Genomic DNA, 19055 nt, shown 5'->3' with positions numbered 1-19055 from the left:
TAGTCTTAAGTCATGCAATATTAAATTCTACAGAACAACCTTCTCAAAGGCTCAAATTATTATTTAGTAGCATTTGCACCAATTTCCCCTTCCCTCAAAAAACCCATACACTACCTTTCAAATTAATACAGAATTATTTACCAGTATTTTCAATTTACAACTATTTTTTTTATTTTTTTTATTCCATTTATATCCCGCCCTTCTCCGAAGACTCAGGGTGGCTTACAAGCTTAGCAGTAGCCTTCATTCTATGTATATGCCTGCTTATTAGGGCTTTCACACACACCCCAAGTGGCATTATTACAAAGTCAGCTTAATTGCCCCCAACAATCTGGGTCCTCATTTTACCTACCTTGGAAGGATGGAAGGCTGAGTCAACCTTGAGCCTGGTGGGATGCGAACCTGCACTAATTGCATGCAGCTGGTGTTACTTAAGGAGGCATTAGCCCACTGCTCCACCAAGGCCAACTATGATGAAGCCTGCCTATAACAGTTGTAAAGCAGGTCACCACATGACTGGGCTTATTTTTATTACCTTTCTGTAGCAGTTGTTAAACAAATGCTGCGGTCATAAAGCAAACCTATTGCTTACTATGGAGTGTTTTTGACAGAAACTGGAAACAAGTGCTGGTTTTCAGCAAAAATACAGTAAATTGTATCTTGTGACTAAAGGACTTTCAAACAGCCATAAATGAAGACTGGTTATTGAACAGCCAAAATGTCATGTAACCATGAGACAGCCATCAGAACTTTAGAATTAGGTTGTAAGTACATTGGGGGGAGGAAGTCCAGTGTAACTTCAAGATGTCACTAAGCAATCCATCGTAAATCGACAATTACCTATATTTTTCTTCACCAGAAATTCCTAGTGAAGAAAGACAGGGTGGGGATGGAGCAGGATAAATTATTATACTTCTAAGGAGAATAAAATTTTGCTAAGATATGGCCTGTTGTAAGAACTTTTTGCACTAAGCAGTATGGTAATAATAACTGAATCCTGGAAGGAGTTGCAGTACCAGTATTCCAAGGAAAGGGACAAGGTAAATAAGCATGAAACAGGATTTCAGTTTCCATTCCCTATTCAAATGTCAAAAAAAAAAAACCACCTTTTTTTTTGCTTACTTGGGGATAAAAAAAGTTGATTAGGGCGCTATTGCTTTAGCAACGCAAATTAGCTATCCTATATGAAGCTCCTCACTTAGTAATTTTTAAGCTTCTATGTAAGATAAATGTTTCTTGGATTTCAGAAAATTCTCAGTCATCTGTCAGGCCCACAACTAAACTTATAAGGTATAAGAAGTCATGTCCAAGATTTTAGTTTTTTAGTAATAGATTAATGTGGGAAATAAGGTATCTGTATAAAATTTGTAAGATTTTAGTCTCTGTCATAGTAAAAAAAAAACATAATAAAATGAATGCAGTTGAAATACAAAAAATTAACAGTTAAAGGCTTAGAGAAAAAAAATATGTTTTTGGAGAATGGGAACCAAGCACAACTCCTTAGCAAGGGCAATCCATAGGCTAAGAAATCACAAAGAATTTCCTATTTATCTATAAATTACGCTTCTAGGAACCCCAGCATCTTCAGCACAGCGTTTTTTGTTGGTCTAAGTAACTAAGTAACTTCAGCTGGTACAGAGTGCAGCTGCACGAACGCTTTTGGGGGCTCCCCGATACTCCCATATTACGCCTCTGCTTCGTGAGCTGCACTGGCTTCCAGTTGCCTTCCAGGTGAAATTCAAGGTGCTAGTGATGACATACAAAGCCCTACATGGCATGGGTCCGGATTACCTACGGGAGCACCTACTGCCAGCGTCAACACCCCTCCGTCCTGTGCGCTCCCACAGAGAGGGCCTCCTCAGGGTGCCACCGGTCAGAGAATGCCGGCTGGTGACCCCCAGGGGGAGAGCATTCTCGGTGGGTGCGCCAATCCTCTGGAACCGCTTACCAGCCGAAATCCGGATGGCCCCCGACCTTCCGGCGAGATTTAAAAACCTATCTATTCCAGCAAGCCGGCCTGGCCTGATAGATTTGGGGTTTTGTTTTATTGTTGCTTTATTGTATACTTACTTTGCTCTGTACACCGCCCTGAGTCCTCCGGGAGAAGGGCGGTATATAAAACGAATAAATAAATAAATAAGTATTTTCACGGCTATGCTACATTAATGATTAACTGTGGAATTGCACTCCTTATTACCAGTTCCAAATCCAATGACAGCTGGTAGTTAAAGAGCACCTGAAACTGCACACTTTCCCTCTCTGAACGTATCTCAAGTAAGCATCATTTATTTCCAGAATGCAGATTTCTCTTTATTAACAACATTTTTGTCGTGTCCAATTTAATTTCAGCTTCTTCTCCCTCATCCAGCCATTATGAAGCTTAGGCAATCAAGTGATTGCTTCTATAGAGGTAAAAAGGAGGCTCTACTAGAATTAGATTTCATCAGCAAAACTTCTCATGCATACATCAAAACAACACAAAAACAAGCCAGGATCTTGTGAAATATTGTAGGACAATTACGTAGACATTAATTAATTAAGACCCAGTTTGATCTAGTGGTTAGGGCACCAGGCTAGAAAGAAGAAGAGGAGACCATGAGTCCAAGTCCCAACTTAGCCAAGAAAGCCAGCTGGATGACTTTATGCCAGTCACTCTCTCTGCCCAACTCACTTCACAGGGTTGTTGCTGTGGGGAAAAAAGGAAGAAGGTATGCTGGTATATTTATCGCCTTGAGTTATTTGTAAAAATAATAAAAGGCAGGATACAAACAAATAAATATTAAATAGAAATCACCACTGAGGACAGAAATTCTGCACTGGACTAGAACCACTGCAAAAGAAGATTCTCAATGCCCAGACAGTCTAGAAGGATATCCTGGTTGACTGTTATCAAAACCCACCAAGACATCCAAGACAACTAATAGGGTTTCACTCCCCTCTCTATTTCCAGCACAGATCACCCATCGAGGTGGTCAAAGTAGTTTCAGTAATATATGTCAGATGAAATAATGTTTGAGGTTGATCCAGAAAATTTGAACTGCAATGACGCCTCTTTCTTAAACACCTTCTCCAAGAATGGAGTATATGAGATTAGCCTGTAATTAGAAAATCTGGGTCAAGGATAATTTGTTAATAAGTATCCTATATAACTATTTCCTTTAAGATGGCAGAAGCACATCATGCATTTAAAAAGGCATCTCATTTAACCATGGGTCTAGTAGCCAGCCCCCTAACAAGCTGACTGAATCAGAAAGGAAGGTCCAAGGTTGATCAAGCAAGTGGTAGCTCTCATATCTCTGCTTTGACAATATGGGCAAGCAGAATAAATTAATATGAATAGCACAAGAACTTACCCAGATTTATTTATCTATGAACTGACCCCAGCACTGAGGTCCATGTCAAAACAAATCTGATTATTTTGTACAGAATGATGAAAATTGTTCATAGAGATCCTTCAACTATTCCCACCCCCTCCTCCTACCTCTTGACAGAAATGTTGCATAGAATCACCAGCCTAGTTCTATGCCAACACAGTGGCAGCATTGTGCCCTCTTTGCTGCAACATTGCAGCAAAACAGGATTTCAATAGGCCTGAAAGAGCCATCCTGATCTATGATAGCCTGAGGGAGGCTTCTGTGTTCTTTGTATTAGACTGTCAATACCAAATTCAATTGGTATTGGCTGTTATATTGGCTGTCAATATCTATATTTTGAATACACACACACACACCTATTCAAGAATTTTTGCATTAGTCATTTTCTCAAGTTTTTTTTATCAAGAACAGCCAGTTCTTCTTTTATTGAAGTTACCATAGCGTCACTGCAGGACAAAACTTTATTTTAGGAAGCCTGGCTAATTCTCCCCTTGCACTTATTAAATCTTGTTTATATAAGCTATGAACTATTTTTACCTGAGCACAATGGACCATGGTTTAAGATGCTATCTTAGTTTAGTTCAGGTATCATATTAAGCCAGGCAATCTCAAATTATGTGTCCTGAGCAAATTGAGGGGACTACTAATTGCGGGGGAGGGGGGAGGGGGAGGCCTGAACACACAAAGTTATCCAAGCAAAACCTGAAGCAAATTCTAACACAGTTCCAGTTTTGTATGTGTAAGCTTTTTGGCTTCTTCCTTCCTCTCTGCATTGTCCAGGATAAATGCCCTCTAGCCCAAATCCATAAGTTCACACTATACTAATAATTACCCATAGAAGATCTTAAAACAAGAAGTTCCCCCTTTTGTCAGCTTCCCTTTGCTTATTTCATTAGCAGTTACGTGGAGATGTGGAGGTACAAAAAAACGCTGTGATCCCAATGCTTAGCAACTGAGTTAAAAGGAAGCTGTATCCAAAGCAGAGGCATTAGCAGCAAGCAGGTTGAGGAGAGCACAATAATGGGAGAGAGATGGGAGGAAAGCACAATGATGGCCCAGTGGCAAAGAATGTACAGTCACTATGCCTGATTTCATCAGCTTAGGCTGTAAATGAGTGCTCAATCCCAGTTTGATTTCTGAGAATATTAAACATTTATCACTTGAAACACCCCATGTTTATTGTACGTCCTACTGTATTGAGGTGCAGCCTTCACTTTCAGAACAAATATCTCCAACAATATAATTGTTCCCCATCCTCCACATACCCCTTTTTCAGTGTCAAAGGAGATATATAATCCAAATGAAGTAGGTCCAAAATAAATTCAGCAATGTGGGGAGGGGGGGGGAAGAAAGGAGAGAGAATCCAAACAATGCAGTCACCTGCTTATTTCACCTCATAACCTAGAAAGATGTTCGCTCTTTTCTTTTCTACACATGCACACATAAAACACACAACTAGACATCCAGGTCACAATAAGATGCAACATTGTTCTAACTAAAGCTAACATATTTTTAAAAAATTTGGCGATAACACTAGATGATAGCAACAAGCTATATAATATTGAGCAAGGAGAACCAGGTTTCAGTCAGCCCTTATAACCATAGAAACCCAGTGGATGACTTTGGACCAGGTACTCTCAGCTCAGAATGTCTCACAGGGTTGATGTGTGGGAAAATAATATGATAAGAAGCACTATGCACAGCACTTTGAACTTCTGAATAAAAGATGGAATATAAGTCTAATAAATAAATAAATCTGTGTGATAGCTTTTTTTGAAGCTCAGATCTGGCAGCCCTAATTCTTACTCACAAGAAAATCCAATTATTTGGGACTATTCTGTCTCATAATCAGGCAAATCTGTTAAAATATGACAGCCAGTGAGTGCTTGTCATTGTCAAAGAAGATTCTGGTTGGTTGCAGGTCACAGATAGTGCTTTAGTGTCAATTTATGCCTTTTTCCCCAGTTGGAAGTTGCTGCAGCAAGCAGTTCTAGGAACAGCAAGTTAATTAGCTATTTACTATCAACTGGCATAGTGTATTATCAGTAGAAGCAAAAGTAGACCATACTATTTGTGTCATTCCCTTACTCTCATGAAAGAGAAAGGAAAGACAAGTTTCCTAGAACATAGTTCTCCAAACAGATAAAAAATATTGATATGAAGTGATCCATTCTGGGCCTTTGAAAAGAATCTTTAGTGGCAGACTGGTCTATCGTGTAGGCATGATTGAGTGGTCCTTCAATCTCCTTTGCAGTTGCAACTATGTCTTGCCAAAAGGGGTGCATAGAAGCATTCCACATTCCTGCACTTCCTTGCAGATTAGTTTGGCTATTGTCAATGCCAACAAATCTTTTTAACAGTACAACCTATTAAAGGCTCTGTTTGGGAATGATTACTCCAGACACAAGAGGTCTGGACTTCCCTTGAGCTTTCTTGATTTGCTGTTCCTCAGGCAAGAAGACTGACAGATCTCTCTGGCTTTGCTTGTACAAGCCAGAGTTGCTATCTAAATCAGTTCCAATTCTGCATTTACAAATCAGTCTTAAAGTTAGATTTTTTTTACAACTGCTCCTATAAAGAACAAATATCCAAAATAAATGTGGTAAAAGACGCTATCTCAAAAATAAAAGCCTTAAGTAACACCAGCTGCCTGCAATTAGTGCAGGTTCGCATCCCACCAGGCTCAAGGTTGACTCAGCCTTCCATCCTTCCGAGGTAGGTAAAATGAGGACCCAGATTGTTGGGGGCAATTAAGCTGACTTTGTAATAATGCCGCTTGGGGGTGTGTGTGAAAGCCCTAATAAGCAGGCATATACATAGAATGAAGGCTACTACTAAGCTTGTAAGCCGCCCTGAGTCTTTGGAGAAGGGCGGGATATAAATGGAATTAAAATAAATAAATAAATATATATATACCTTGAATTATGCAAAATTAGTAAGTTTATCTTTCCCCTTAAAAATACATTAGATTGGATTGTTTTATTGTTTATCTCGCACTTGTGAGTCTATCATTATTACATTTATTAAATATTAAAACTCAATTATGAATAGTGGTATACTGATCCAATATAAATGAATCATTACACATATTCATTTATCAATTTGAGGACTCACAGTTCACATAATTTTAGAACCTTCACATTAAGCCATAATCTGACTGATTTTGGTTTAGAAGCTGTGTGAACTACATATTGTGTGAATCCTACCAATTCTAGTTTATTCAGTAAGGTATGGTAAAGCATGCAGCTTAATGCAGTATGTAACCTTCATGTATAGTAGGGGAAAGATAGACTACTGTAGACAAAACAGAAAAACAAGGATGTTTTAAAAGTACTGGCATGAGGCTTTGTTTGTTTGTTTGTTTGTTTAGTTAGTATCTTGCCTTTACTATTATTACAACTAATTCAAGGCATTAACACACCTTCCTCCTATTTTCCTCCCAACAACAACTCTGTGAGGTTTGTTGAACTGAGTGTGACTAGCCCAGGGGTCAGCAACCTGAAACAGTGAAAGAGCCACTTGGAACCGGTTCCCTCACAAAAGGAAAAGCTGGGAGCCGCAAAAAAATGTGTGCACATTTGCGTACATGCGCGCATGCGCAGAACAGGGTTTGACTGAAGAGTGGAGGCAAGGCGAGATATGCACCTACCCTGCATATTTGAATTGATTGGTTGAACTTTTTTAGTCCCACTTTTTTTTGGACTGCACATGGCAGAGGACTAGGAGCCGCAGGAGTTGGCTGAAAGAGCCACATGCGGCTCCGGAGCCGCGGGTTGCAGACCTGTGGACTAGCCCAAAATCACCCAACTGGCTTTCATGGCTAAGGCCAAACAAGGATTCATAGTCTCCTGCTTTCTAGCTTTGTGCCTTAACCATTAGCCCAAACTGGCTCTTAGCTAAGAATGTTGAAGAAACTGATAATATGGTTAGGGTATGTAAACATGCAATTTTAGCAAAGGCAAGATAAATTCATTGGTTAAAGGTAACGGGGGAAAGCCAACAAGAAGGCTATTTTATTTTCTGTACTGTTTTTACTTTAAATGCTAATACATTAGCTCACAATTGTCTAAATTAATCTGAACCAAATGTTTGTTCTATCTATTTGATTAACTGGTCCCTATGGAGGAATTAATTACTTTGACTCTTCAGTATAAACCTGAATTAAAGCATAGCAGAAAAGAGATTATAATTAAGGAGAAAATGAATGGGCTTTATCACTTCCCATTTTACAGCATAATGCAAATAGAACTATGGAGGGCTGACTTAAAATATGAGAGAATTATTTATAATACATTCTTTACAAGTAGGTGTATGATTTAGTTTAGCTTTCACAACATAAATACATTTCAAATTATAGCACTGCACCAAACCCTTTCCTTGCTAAAGCCTCGATTTTGGAAATGCCAATCAGATAAACAAAACAAGTAGTCAGTGAGTTTTCCCAAGATTGGTTAAAATACTGTCAATATCTTTAACAAATGGATATGTATACTTTCCCTATGACTAGAACTGCATACACTTCTAAATATAGTACAAAAGGCAATTAAAAACTGAAAAATACGCATAATAAATACTTTTTGAGCCTTTCAGAAATAGGCATAAATCAAACTGACAATGTTCTTTTTCATATTTTTCTCTTTTTTGAAAAAAAAAAGAATATTAAACAATTTGCCTTGCTGTGCAAAGTTAATTCTGGATGGGCATCCATTTAATTTTTTTTTTTAGATCTTGTGCAGTTTTTACTGGAGCAAGTTTAATCAAACAAATTGAGAGTTAAACAGCAACAAATATTCCCTCAGGTTGATAAGCAACAAAAACTGATAAAAGCTTCTGAGAACTAGCATTACAGGACAAAGTTAAAATACTATCCTAACACTGGGGAGGCCAATTTCCACAACCAGCAGCTCACTGGATGATGTTGGACCAATCACCAACTCTCAGTCCAACCATCCTCATAAAGCCTGTCATAGTGAGAAAAATAATGATTAAGTAGGAATTCTGTAAAACCTAGTAATTTAGGAGGGCAAATTACGTTAAGTGTTTTGAGAACTAACTGAATATTTTTTTTCTCCCGAGGGTCTCAGAGGTGTGTAAATATGTTTCAGAGCAGTCTAAGTTGTCTAATTTAAGTTTGCCATATGAACACAAAAGTCACAGCAATAAATACATACATTTTTGTGGTAAACTGTCTTATGCATGAAATATAGAAACCAGGAGACTGGTCTAATTTGGTCATGAAAACTGGGAGACCTTGGGCCAGTTATTCTCAGTCCAACTCACGTCCCAGGGCTATTGTTGGTGTATTTTGTATACCTGCTGCTTTGAGTTATTTATAATAATAATAATAAAAGTGGGGGAAAAATACAAATCTGTAATGTTAAGTATGATTTTCTTTGAAAATACTAAACAAGAACAATTTCCTGAACAGAACAATACAAAAAAGATACAAAAGATTCATCCATATGGTCTTTTTAGATTTCACTCTGGTTTCTTCAGAAAACATAATTATTTCAAAAGAAAATTAAAAAGTGGATAAAAATACCTAAATATTCAATTTGCATTATTCAATATTTCTTTGATTAAACAATTAAGTTGTCTTATACTCTTTGATCAATGAGCTATCAAAAATTAAGATGAAAATCCGCTAAAATATTTACTGCTTTAATCTATAGCAGGGCTTTTCAACCAGTGGTATGGGTACCACCTGTGGTAAATTGGCACCTGGCAGGTGGTATGTGACCATCCTAGAAAACTGGTAGTGGGGGAGGGGAATGAGCTGGTAGCAGCACCGCACAGGCCTGAGCGAGAGACGGCTGGAGCAGCAAGGCTGTCAGGGCTCAGCGAAAGCGGCAGGATCAGCACTTCTTTGGGGCTGTCAGGGCTCAGCGGAAGCACCAGGATCAGCACCAGGCTCCAGCTGGAGCTTGGCACTGATCCTTGTGCTTCTGAGCCCAGAAGAAGCGCTGATCAGCTGGAATGTTGCAGTATCTCCAGGGTCTTGTGATTTACATTCAGATGCTTGGCAACTGATTCATATTTATGACGGTCACAGTGTCCCAGGGTCATGTGAAGTGACCAATATCTGCTGCAACCACCCAGCAGATGGGGGGGAATAAAAATCAAACACCTCCCTACCCCACCCCCGCTGCCAATCCTCAACAGAAATGCTCACAACAATGAAAACCTGAGACGGGAGGAAGAGCACTGCTGGGCGGGCAGGCGTCTTGCTTGGCTGTGGCTTGGGGGGCACTTTTTTCAGTGCCATTGTAACTTTGAGCAGTCAGTAAGCAAACTGTTGTAAGTTAAGGACTCTCTGTACTTCATCACTTTTTTCGTTGTTGTTTTTTTTGGTCATCAAGTTTTTGACACCTTGCTAGGCTTCTGGTGGTACTCGGATGTTGCCATATCCTAAAAGTGGTACAATGGGTGAAATGGTTGAAAAGCCCTGATCTATAGGACAGATTCAATGTTTGATTTGCTCTTACTTCTTATATTCCTTGCATATTCAGAACTATCAAGTTCAAGGAAAGATTTTAGGTTAGTACAGGTAGTCCTCAACTAATGACCATAATTGAGTCTGGCAATTATGATGGTAGTCGTGACAGTTGCAAAGCGTGACCAACCAGATTTTATGACTTTTGTGGTGTTTAAGGGAACATAATGGTCGTTAAGCAAATGCCACAGTCATCAAGCGCACAGGATTGTTTGCTACAGGATGTTTTTGCCAGAAACTGAAGTAAACACCGGTTTTTGGCAAAGACGTCATAAACTGCAGTCACGATTGCAGCAACTGTGGGACACTGCAAACAGCCATAAATGTGGGCCAGTTGCCCAAAATGCAGTAACATGACCATAGCCTTCCTGGCGATTGGAACTTCAGAACTGGGACATTATAAATATCTTTTGGGAGTCCTTCCAACTTTGAATAGTCGCTATGTGACTTCCTAGCCAATTTGTATGGAATATGCCAGTCATATTTTAAATGGAGTAATAGTGTAAAAAATAATTCTATTTGTTATCTAAAATGGTAAGACTTAGTCAAAAAAATTCATTTGTTGGGCCTTTGGTTTAATTTTCCAGACAGTATTAAAACACTGATTTGGATAAATCATATGTAAGTCCAAAAGTATTATTTAATAATACTTGAGAATAAACTAGCCTTGATTCTATCTCACCTTTTTTCTCTGAACATCCAAAGGGATATCCACATATTTTAAATCTGCTCATTCCACAGCTTGAACTATTAACTATATTATGCAGTTTCAGTCTACTATTTCATAACCAATTGTTTTAGAACATCCCTATCTCATTAGCTCTCCAGGCAGTATGCAATATACCTTCAAAGTAGCCATTATTTTGAATTTCTAAGGCTGTCTTGCAAATTAACTTTTCAAAAATTACTAGTACTGTATACTAGTGCATATATATACTATTAATGTCTAAGAAATTATCAAAAAAGCAATTTAAAAAATGTTTCCTGATAAATAATTTTGAAATAATTCATACTCATTATAATTTAGTAATTGAGTAATATTTTAAAAGTATACTTTTAAAGTCTATCACTTCCAAACTTACTGCTGTCACTGCTTTCAGTGGATAATCTATTTTAAGATTACCAAATTTGAACTCAAAAACACATATGACCATTCGATGACCACAAAGAAACGTAATGTGTTCTCTGATGCCCTCCAGTTGTTATCCAGAGTTGTGCAGCACAGTTGTATTACCTTTATTCAGAAATTTCATCTCACTTAAAATTGCTTATAGCATGATAGAATGTTTCATAGTTTCAGTTTTTGAAATATTTTGTCCTCTCTTTTCCTCTACCCATTACTGATATATAAATAGGGTGAACTGAGGTCTTTCCCCCCCCAAAAATTGATTACCTTCCTTAACAGTTGTAATGAATTGCTGATAAACTCACATCCACCTAATAGTTCTAGAGCTTGCCCCAGAAGTACATTCAAGCCTCAAAATACACCAATTTTGGAACACATTTGTTGAAGCAAGTTACCATGGATAACTAAGAAGCACATTTCCAGCAATATTTATGAAGTAGAGAGGAGGACATAAAAGAGAACCAGTTTGCTCTAGTGGTTAAAATACCACACTAGAAACCAGACAACTGTGAATTCTAGTCACGCCCTAATCATGAAAGCCAACTGGATGATTCTGGGCCAGTCACTCTCAACCTACATCAGGATTAAGCAACAATCTGGTCATTCAATTCCTGTCATAACCAATGGATCAACACTCTACGGGTAATCTTTGACTTACAACCATAACTGAACCCAAAATTTCTGTTGCTAAGTGAGAAAGTTATTGAGTTTTGCCCCATTTATGGCCTTACTTGCCACAGTTGTTAAGTGAATCACTGCAGATATTTAGTGAATCTGGCTTCCCCATTGACTTTGGTTGTCAAAAGGTTGCAAAAGGTGATCACATGACACTGGGATACTGCAACTGCCATAAATATGAGCCAGTTGCCCAGCATCCAAACGTTGATCACATGACCATGGGACTGCTGCAACAGTCATAAGGGTGAAAAACAGTCATAAATCATTTTTTTCAGTACTACTGTAACTTTGGTCACTAAATGAAAGGTCATAAATCAAGTATCATTTGTAATGATTTAAAAAAAGCACCTGCAGGAAAATGCTAGGAAGGAAAAGAGAGAACATAAAAATAGCCCTGTTGGAACAGGTAAAAGCCAGATTTCTCAGAGTCCCCAACCATATGGCTGTGAATTATTGCAAACAGGCAACCAAGACATTATCTTTTCCCTTTGTTGTTCCCCTTTCCCTAATATTGGGAAACATGTGCATTCAACCAGAATTAAGTGAGCCTTTAATTTGTATCACTTAATAAGACTTGTTTTCTTCATGAATTCAGCCTCCCTTTAAAGCTATACAAAAAAGTGACCATTACTAGTCTACTGGTAATGAATTCTAGACATTAATTACATGTACTGTAAAGGGGTTCTTGCCTGTTCTAAAACATCTAAATCAGCATCATCAGATGATCCCTTGTCAGAATATTTTAAAAGGGAAAAAATCTTCCTGTCCATTTTCTCCATATCTTACATCTCAATCATAACCCTACCCTTGGGCCAAGCTGAAATCTGAAATATTCTAGTCATAGGAAGAATCTTGCCTTGACCAGTTATGTTTTTGTGTTTCCTTCTGTACTTTTTTGAATTTACATCTGTACCTTAAATGTGATGAATAGAACTGGTATACACCATAGTAGATGCAGTTATATAGTAGATGCAGTTATACAGATCCATATAATGACATTACAAGATTAGCAGTTTTATTTTCAAATCCATTTCCTAATGAATGCTACTATAGCATTTGCTTTTTTCATCATTGCTGCATTGATGTCTTCACTGAGCTATTTATTATGCCCCCCAAGATCTTTTCCCTTGATAACTGAGACTCAGGCCCTAGCTGTGTAAATGCAAAATTAGGAGTAGCTTTTGTTCTAATATGCATCACTTTACACTACTTAAATTAAACTGCATTTACCATTTAATTAAACTGCATTTACCATTTATCATGCTTAAAGAAATTCTATTGGAACTTTTCACATCACTTTTCAATTTTACCATCCCTGTATAGCTTGGTATTGTCCACAAACTTGGTCAGTTCACTGCTTAGCTTTAAATCAAGTCACTTTATTTTAAAATATTTAATCATTTTAAATATTAATCAATCTAAGCATTGACATATTATATACTCATTTGTTAGACTGATATCCTATTTATTCTTCAGGAGAAAAAAGCATTATATGTAGCATCCTCTCCAAGTTTTCTGAACAACAGGTATTATTTGCATGACATGCTAACTCAGAGTTATCTAAGCATGGCTTACATACATTGCCCAACTTTTTCAGTTTGTATGATATACTATGCCATAAACTATCCAAAGAGGCTGGGTTCATAGAACATGCTCAGTTGATATGTTTGTGACTCAATGTATCACATGATACAGACACTACCTGGTCCACATGAGCTTCTACTGCTAAGAATGGATTTGAACCTATATCTTAAACCAATATCTGAATTATTATAGTCTCTTGTAATCAGATTCTCTTTAATTCAAATCTATACTTTGATTTATTGGACTTTGATTTTACAATGCTGGAATATTTTGCTTGATAAGTTACAAATGTTTAAAGATCTGATCTGCCATTACTACTGGTTAGTTCAAAACAAGGTCCCCATGATTTCAAAGTCTGCAGAGCAGGAGACTGTAGCGGACAAAACTTTGTAGTGTTGTCAAGTTTAACTACACCTGCTAGAAGTTCTCTTCCAAAGGAACAACACAGAAGCCACATCTCTTGATCTAGAAACCCACTTACCTGTTATCTAAGATAATTTCTGAATAATAGTTATGTACATCAATAAATAGCTACTATCCCTTTCAACTATTTACTTTTCTGCAAAATCATTAATACTGCACCCATCGAGCATTCCAAAAAAAGTTTTACACATTTATCAAATCTCTGACTGAGAAGTCAAGGCACCAAATGTTGACAGATATTTAATTTTTAAATTTCTGTATCTTAAAAGATGTTCAAGTGCAAATTTAAAGGAAATATACATCCTGTGAACAGGAAAAACTGTATATTAGAAAAATTTAAAAAATTATCTTGTACAGATCACATCTGATTTCTATCCTTTCAACAGCAGTCACTTTGAAATAAAGTTGCTTATGTTTATAAAATGTGCAAAACTGACTGAAGTTATTATTTTACTGATGAGAAAACAGCAAGTTTCTTGCCTATGGCCTGCCCAGGTTTCATTCTCACCAAACTTCATCAGAATATAAAGCTGCCTTCTTTAATCGGTTATCATACTGGACTGATGAACTTTAACATCATTTCACCTTTTACCAATTATTCAACCTAATTATTTGCCTTCTTGGAAAGGGGATCAGGATGAAGACTCTTACCTGTTGGCCTCAGTAAATAACTTCTGCCACTTTTTTCTTTATCAAGATAAATAGGAATAACCAATGACCCGGACAGTATAGTGGGCAGGGATAACTACATAAACAGAATAAGATAACACCTCTCCCCACTCCATTAGCATTCTTGGTCCCTTCTACTTGTTTTTCCCTTTGAAAAGCAGCAACAGCACTCACAGCTCACTATTTGGCAGCATCTCTCCGTCTTGCAATCCTTTCCCCCTTACGCAGCTGCACCAGGATCATTATTCCGCAAGGCCCCTGCAGCAACATTATACGCAGGCGCAACAGAAGAGGGGTGGGAGGAGAAGGAAAGAAAAGCCAGGAAGCTGCAGGATGTGACTGTTCCTCTTTCATTCCCTTCAGCGCAGGCGCAAAGGAGCGGCATGCCACAAACTTTTTGCACCGCATGCGTGCCCTAGAATTAACCTGAACCTCCCTCTCTCGCACAACGATTTCATGCACGGCGCCTGCGCAATCTGCCAGACTTTGAATGAAGGCGCATGGGCTACACTCCGAACGGACGGGGCTACATCATAGCGCATGCGCGACCCTCAACCGAGGTTTTTAGCCTTCCGCCCCGCCCCTTCTTGCGTCAGGGCCTTTGGCTCATTATTTTGCAATCAGTTGCCTACGAGCGTTATATATTACTCCCTTTGTCCCTATGATGTGGTGAGTTATACCTGTCACCCGTTCCACCTCACCTGCAAACGATACGCAATAGCTGCAGCAGTCCCCTTGAGGTCTCTTCATAACGCCCTGACCTGACACATCCGGGACTCTAAGTGACGTTGCCACAACGCCTCGTTCATTCAACGGCAGACGGGGAGGAGACTGGGAGGTGGCGCCATTGCGCATGCGCACAAGGGAGCGGACGCACCAAAAATGGCGGGAAAGAAGTAATGTCGAGGATGAATATTGGGAATAGTACAGGAGATAACCAGGAAGGAAGGAAAATAATCAGAGGCGGGATCATGTTTCGGCATTATTATCGAAAGTAATATTCAATATGCACATTAAAAGTACACCCGATTTTAATGCAGCGATTAAGTGATCTCTAAATACAATTCATAAACATGTTTTTAACTGTCTTCTAATAATATTTCAGGTACTGAATTTCAAAGATCATGCTGCCACCGAGAAATAAAGGGGAACAAAACAAACATAATGTTACCTGAGAGAATGCCTTTTCTGTGATCCTGTCTTCCCTATGGAACAGCCTCTGCCTGAAATAGGGCAGCCCCTACGGCTCCCATTGGCTTTTGGCAATGCTGCGAAGATCTGGCGCTTCTCCCAGACACTTGTGTCTGGATACTAGCATCGGTAAGTAATAGATTTGAGTTTTATTGAACCATAATGTATTCTCCTAACTTTTAGGCTTCATTATTAGCATTTTAAAAGGTGGTGGTACTTTTAACATGACAGTCTAGGCCCTTTTTTCAACTTAAGAAAAACATTTATTTTTCTTGTATTGTCCTTGCAATCAGAAGCCAATTGTAACACCATCTTAAGACCTTTTTCTTATAATCTAAGAAGCAAAATTAACCCTCTTAAGAATATAGCATTTTTCTTTTTGTAAATAAAATTGTCAGAAGACATTTGCATTTTTTTCCTTAAATATTGCTCGTGGAGTAATAAAACAATTAGAAGTAATTGGATGAACATTGCAAGACTATAATTTGATGTTGTCAAAACTAATACAAGATTTGTTATCCAAACGCCACTACTGCGTTCCCATGCTATTACAATCACAATAATCTGTCTTTGTTTTATTTAAGAATATATTTGTCTTTATTTGTCTCTCTGACTGTTGAATGGTTTGCTTGAATTCCACATAAACATTCCTACCTGTGTAATAGAGCCATATACTTTCCCCAGTTGAAAAGTGAGGAGGAAGTATTCTTGTGTTCCTATAGTGAAGAGGTTTTGTTGTTGTTATTACATTATCAGTGTTAAGGTATCACTGCTTTAGCTGCATCCTATGCAGTAATTGCCTAAGAGCTTGGCTTCTGCTGTCCTTTCTGTTCAAATATCAAAATACTTGCTTATGAGTTTTCCATAAACTAGGTTTTGGGGGGGATTGTTCTTTTTGTTTCTCATAAGCAAATTTTATTTTTCTCTTCGAATCAATGTTTAGCCACTTATGAAGAAAAGCTCCTAGTTACTCCAAATGAGACTTTGAAACTATATACAATTTTGAATCTTACAACTCTGCTTCGTGACACTAGAGATGAAAGAAGTTGCCAACATAACTGTTTGCAGAGTGTAAACCTTGTACAGAAACCTTGCTCATACTAAGGTGTCCCTACAAATCCTTTGAAGCTTTTTTGGCTGGGTCTCCTTTGGGGTTGACAAAATCTGTTTAATGGGGAATAAATTTATTTTCTTTTTTAATCTGCTGAACGGAACCCTTGTTACCGTCCTTGGGAGCCTGAGTAGTTGAATGTACTGTCTTAATTCATGTTTGTTGTATTGCCACAGACAAAACTTAATATCTTCACTGACTATGTTTTTGGTGTTACAGATGCCTTACGGCAGCTGAGAGGAATCAACCTCAGGCTGCCAAATTGCTCACGCAAACTGATTTCACTTTTGGGTGCACTTCTTTGTTTTATGAAAGGCAATCACTTTGCTGATCTGAATGCTAATTAGTTTTTCTTTCTTATGTTTAAAGGTATCTGCTATTGCTTATGAAAAGTTTTTTTCAGATTCTGGAACTGCCACTTGCAATATCTTTATGATGCATCTTGGAATAGTTCTGGATGGTTTCCAATAGGCACCTAATTTTTCTACAAGCTTTTCTTCATCTTCTGACTCTAAGTGTGAAAGGATATTGTGATACCCAAACTATTATAAACAGGCTTATTCCTGGAGCCTTTGTGGAAATTTCCAGGAGCTTCTTCTAGATCAGTTGTGGTGAACCTATGGCACGCGTGCCAGAGGTGGCACTCAGAGCCCTCTCTGTGCGCATATGCACTGCTGCCGCCAGCAGCTTGTGCAGGTCCATTAGGCACCACAGCAGCCCGAGGTGGGGCCAGGATACGTCGGGTGCACGAAGGCAAGATCTGCGAGGGGGCCAAGATGACCAGCAGCGGCCTGCTCTCCAACTGCAAGCAAAAACAGATGGGATGGAGTAGGCGCATCCGGTGGTCTGCATCACATTCCTCCCCCTCCCCTACTCTGCCTGCTACTGGAGGGCTGGCCCAGTATTGGGAGCAGGCTGCGGAGCCCCTGAGGGTGCCAGTTGGGGGGCTGGCAGGTTGTGGCTGCTGACGGACACCGTTGGCTCCCACGCGCTCGCTGGCCTCTGTGTGGGGGCTGATGGTGTCAGACAGCACCGGCCCCTGCCTCACCTTGCCTTGAAACTGTGGCAGTGGCACCCCCACTTGCCCCCGGCCTCACCCTGTAGGATGAGCCCACTGCCCCACCTAGCAGAGACCCCCTGGATTTCCCCCAACCCTGCCCGGCACCCACAGGCATCCCCCACATGAGCAACATCAAGGTGGCCACACCCACCCAGTCTGCCATGCCCACCCAGTGGGCCCGCCCCTCCCCCATGAGGGATGTGGCCCTGGCACTTTGCGATAAATAAGTGGGTTTTGGGTTGTGGTTTGGGCACTCGGTCTCTAAAAGGTTCGCCATCACTGTTCTAGACAAAGGACTCACAAATGGTGGCTTCTCCGCTAGCTCAGTGCATCCATGGCTAGGTGGAAATGAATTAACTGCCAAACAGTTTCTGTCATTACAGAAGCAGCACTGAAAGCTGTGGACAGCAATGGGACCTACAGTTGCCCTGAGCAATCAGTTTCAGCAGGGAGAATTTGTGCTGCTTAAAGTTTCCATCACAGGACTCTAGATCCAAACTTGGACAGTCCACTTCAAATTTTTGCTACCCAACCCACTGTCCTTGTGGAAGAAAAAGATCCTTGGATTCCTCACAGGCAATAATAACAATAACAACAATAATAATACAATTGGAAGGGAGGTCTTCTAGTCCAACCCCTTGCTCAGCCAGGAAACTATACTATTTCAGAAAAATGTCTGTCCAGTCTCTTCTTAAAAACTTCCAGTGTTGGAGAACTCACAACTTCTGGAGGCAGGTTGTTCCATTGACTAAGTGTTCTAACTGTCAGGAAATTTCTCCTTAGTTCCAGGTGGATATTGTCTGATTCTTGCAACTTGCCACAAATAATCTTTGTGGACTTACTACTTTTTTAAAAAAACACCATGATTTCTTTGGATCTTTGCTTCTGCTGCTACCTTTACAATGGTTTTTATGCTGCAAATGGGGGTGGGACAGGCTGGAAGAGCAAAATTCCTAGTTATCCCAAGCACGTACGATTGATAATTCTGGCATGTGAAATAGAATTGTATTCCTTCTTTACAGACACCTTGGAGTAAGAGATAACCTCTTTTTCCTGTGCTCCCAAGTACCGATTGTTGGGTAAATCATATTATTGCATTTGATTTCACTATAATGCAGGAACACTCCAATCCCCCAATTTATTTTCAAAGGACATCAGTTGCCCAAATACACAAGAGGTATTTCTGCCATGTTTGTATTAATCCAATTAATTATGAAGCAACTTGGATATTAAAATGCAAACTTGCACAGGGCAAATAACAAAACATAATGGCACTTACTCTTAGCCAAATTGGTATGCAAAAACTTGTCTTTTTACCACAGCAATAGAGAGCAACTTCTGAAAGT

At 39.2% G+C, this 19055-nt stretch overlaps 1 protein-coding gene and 1 long non-coding RNA gene across 6 annotated transcripts in view; one reads left to right on the top strand and one right to left on the bottom strand.

Annotated features, from left to right (window-relative positions):
- The window catches only part of SPOP (speckle type BTB/POZ protein), a 79621-nt gene extending 64500 nt beyond the window's left edge, over positions 1-15121 (bottom strand). For 2 of the 5 annotated variants that reach the window (XM_083376658.1, XM_083376661.1), the window contains exon 1: positions 15049-15121. The gene's annotated coding sequence lies outside the window, so the exon portion shown is untranslated. Of the gene's footprint in view, positions 1-14521; positions 14639-15048 lie in introns of those variants that run through there. The other 3 variants (XM_083376660.1, XM_083376659.1, XM_083376657.1) reach the window with 2 other exon arrangements.
- A 103-nt stretch (positions 15122-15224) lies between these two features.
- On the top strand, positions 15225-17519 carry LOC310650239. The gene is made up of 3 exons (XR_014494333.1): positions 15225-15341; positions 15453-15667; positions 17019-17519. It is a non-coding gene; the product is annotated as an uncharacterized lncRNA (long non-coding RNA).
- Positions 17520-19055: the final 1536 nt, after the last annotated feature.

Source organism: Vipera ursinii (assembly GCF_947247035.1).
Source record: "Vipera ursinii genome assembly, chromosome: Z".
Classification (NCBI taxonomy): domain Eukaryota; kingdom Metazoa; phylum Chordata; class Lepidosauria; order Squamata; family Viperidae; genus Vipera; species Vipera ursinii.
Note: the sequence above shows the minus strand (reverse complement) of the source record. Positions and strands in the feature narration are given on the sequence as shown.